The 3815-nt window shown below is 38.6% G+C and overlaps 1 pseudogene; it reads left to right on the top strand.

The window, feature by feature from the left end:
- Positions 1-312: 312 nt before the first annotated feature.
- Positions 313-1000, top strand: LOC101989308 (annotated as a pseudogene).
- The last annotated feature ends 2815 nt before the right edge of the window (positions 1001-3815 follow it).

Raw genomic sequence — 3815 nt, forward strand, 5'->3', positions numbered from 1 at the left:
GCTCCTGGTTCAATTCAGAAACCCTGACTCAGTGACCACACAGAGAATGATTGGGGACAATACACACACTTGCACTCACATACATATGGACACAAACACATATACAAAATATAAATTTCCAAAAGTTAAAATGGAAGGTTCAGTAATCAGCTCTCTGCTCCTCCCTGTTCCAGAGACTGCTCCCTCCCTTTCCAGAGACAGCCTCTTGTTCTCACCTCGTCCCTGAGATGTGATGCAATGGTGAGGGTCAGAGTGAGCAGATTTGTCCATATTGTACACTTGGTTACCAGGACTGCCATTACATCTAGTAAAATGGACACTGTTGCAATCAATGACCCATTCATTGACCTCAACTACATGGTCTACATCTTCACTATCACTCTACCCCTGGCAAGTTCAACGGCACAGTCAAGGCTGAGATTGGGAACCTTGTCATCAATGGAAAGGCCATCACCATCTTTCAGAAGTCAGTTCCCACCATATCAAGTGAAGTGATGCTCATGCCAAGTATCTTGTGAAATCTACTGGTGTTTTCAGCACTATGGAGAAATCCAGGATGCACTTGAAGGGTGAGGCGAAAAATGCCATAATCTCTACCCTTTCTGTTAATGCCCCCATGTTTGTGATGAGTATGGACCATGAGAAGTATGACAATTCACTCAAGATTGTCAGCAATGCTTCCTGTACCATCAACTGCTTAACCCTTCAGCCAAGGTCATCCATTACAACTTTGGCATTGTAGAAGGACTCATAACCACAATCCATGCTGTGGATGACCCCTCTGAGAAGCTATGATGTGATGACCAGGGCTGCCAAGGACATCATTCATGCATCCACTATTGCTGCCAAGGCTATGGACAAGGTTGTCCCAGAACTGAACAGGAAGCTCACAGGCAGGGCCTTCCATGTTCCTACCTCCAATGTGTCTATTGTAAAACTGACATACTGCCTGGAAAAAGTTGTCAAGTATGAAGATGTGAAGAAGGCAATGAAGCAGTGAGATTTCACAGGGGCTTATGGCTAAATAAGAATCACTTTTCTCAGACAAGATCTCCTGAGTAAATGGAGACCATGGGGACCTTGAGGGAGAGTTGAAGGAGAGGGGAGAAGCAGGGAGGGGAGCAGAGAAAAATGTAGAGCTCAATTTAAAAAAAAAGAATCACTTTTTTTTCTGTGAATGAACCATCAGATATGGGATTCAATCCCAAATTATCAGCCCTAACCCAGTGTACATAGCAATAAGAAAAATGCATATATATGTAACAATAATAAATATTTAAGAAGAAGAGTTGGAGATGGAGTGGAGAAAGAAGGAAAGAGTTGGAAGGGAGGGGAGAGAGGATGTAAAACCAATATATTCAAGTCTTTATTGTGGTTGACTGCTTTGTTTCTCTGATCTTCAGCTTAAATCCCAATATCTGTCTCTGGGCTTTCATTATTCATGTTACACTGGTCATTTTGACAGGGGTCAGATGAAATATCAAAGTAGCTTTGATTTACATTTCCATAACAAATAAAGATGTTAATATTTCTTTAGGTGTTTCTTAGCCATTTATGTTTCATCTTTCAAGAGGCTACATTTAGTTTCATACCATTTTTTTTATTTGGGCTATTTGTTTTTTTTTTAAGGTCTAATGTTTTAGTTCTTTATACATTTTAGATATTATCTATCTATTGGACATGTAATTGTTAAAGAAATTTTACCATACACTTAAACTCATTGACACAGGAGACCAATTCCTAAATATAACCCAAGTAGCACAGACACTGAGAGCAACAAATGGGGTCTCCTGAAACTAAGAAGCTTCTGTAAAGCAAAGGACACAATCAAAACGACAAAATGGCAGCCTACAAAATAAGAAAAGATCTTCACCAATTCCCACATCAGATAGGGCTGATCTCCAAAATATACAAAGAACGCAAAAAAAAAAAGGTCATCAAAAGAACAAATAATCCAAAAAATGGGGTACAGACCTAAACAGAGAACTCTCAACAGATGAATCTAAAGTGGCTGAAAGATACTTAAGGAAATGTTCAACATCTTTAGCCACCAGAAAAATACAAATTGAAACAACTCTGAGATTCCATTTTACACCTCTAAGAATGGCCAAGATCAAAAACACTAAGGACAGGTTATACTGGAGAGAATGTAGGGTAAAGGAAACACTCCTCCTTTTCTGGTGGGAGTGTAAACTGGCACAGCCACTTTGGAAATCAGTATGGCAAATTCTCAGAAAATTAGGAAACAACCTACCCCAAGAACCAGAAATGCCACTTTTGGGTATATACCAAAACAATGCTCAATCATAAAACAAGGACATATGCTCAACTATGTTCATAGCAGCATTATTTGTCATAGCCAGAATCTGGAAACAACCTAAATTCCACTCCACTGAAGAATGAAAAAAAAAAGTGGCATATTTACACAATGGAGTACTACACAATAGAAAAAAAATAATGACATCTTGAAATTTGCAGGCAAATGGATGGATCTAGAAACATCATATTGAGTGAGGTAACTCAGACCCAGAAAGACAATTAAAATACGTACTCACTCATGAGTGGTTTTTAGAAATAATGCAGAAAAAACCCCTACAATTCACAACCTAAAGAACATAGACAACAAAGACCCTAAAAACAAAGACATACATGAATCTAATCTAAAAAGACAAGATCTCCTGGGTAAATTGGGAGCATGGGGATCATGGGAGATGGTGAAAGGGGAGTGGGGAAAAATACACAGCTCAATAAAAACAATAAAAAATAATTAAAACATATAAAAAACAAATTTTCCCATTCTGACAGTTGCTATTTTGTGAAAAAGAATGATGTCTTTTGTCTTGTAGAAGCTTCTCCATTTCTTAAGATCCCATTTCCTTTTTTTAAATTTTTTATTTTTTTATTAAAAATTTCTGCCTCCTCCCTGCCTTCCATTTTCCTCCCCCTCCCCCCACTCCTCTCCCTCTCCCTCTCCAGTCCAAAGAGCAGTCAGGGTTCCCTGCCCTGTGGGAAGTCCAAGGTCTTCCCCCCTCGATCCAGGTCTAGGAAGGTGAGCATCCAAACAGGCTAGGCTTCCACAAAGCCAGTTCTTAACTGTTATTCTCAGTACCTATGCTAAAGTGATCTGTTCAGAAAGTTTCTTCCTATGCCAATGAGTTCACGACTAATCTCCCTTTCTCTTCTGTCATATTTAGGGTATCTAGCATTATATTCAGATCCTTGATCCACTTGAAGTCTATTTTCATGGAGGGTGTTAAATATGTATCTATTTGCTTTCTTTTACATGCTGCCACACAGTTTGACCATAACAATTTGTTTAAAGATGCTGTCTTTATTTTTCAGTGTGCATTACTGACTGCTTAATCAAAAAATCAGTCATCCATAGGTGTTTTTGATTTATGCATTGTTCTGTGATTTGATTCCAGTGATCAACATGTCTGTTTATATGCCAGTACCATCCTTCTTCATGACATCTTTGTCTTAGTGTAAATACTTTGAGCTTCTCTGCATTTCAGTTGATTCTGGCTGTGGGCTTGCTGTAAATAATATTTATTATGTTGAGGTATGTCCCATGTATCCCTAGACGCAGGACTTTTATCATGAAGGGATGCTAAATTTTGGCAAAGGATGTATGTCCCACATTTCCCTAGATGCAGGACTTTTATCATGAAGGGATAATAATTTTGCCAAAGGATACATATGATGAAATGATCATGTGGTTTTTGTCTTTCAGTCTGTTGTGTGGATTACATTTGTTGATTACATATGCTGACCATCTCTGTATCTAAGAGATGAACCCATTTGATCAAGGTAGA

This window comes from Microtus ochrogaster, linkage group LG9, assembly GCF_000317375.1.
Source record: "Microtus ochrogaster isolate Prairie Vole_2 linkage group LG9, MicOch1.0, whole genome shotgun sequence".
NCBI lineage: Eukaryota > Metazoa > Chordata > Mammalia > Rodentia > Cricetidae > Microtus > Microtus ochrogaster.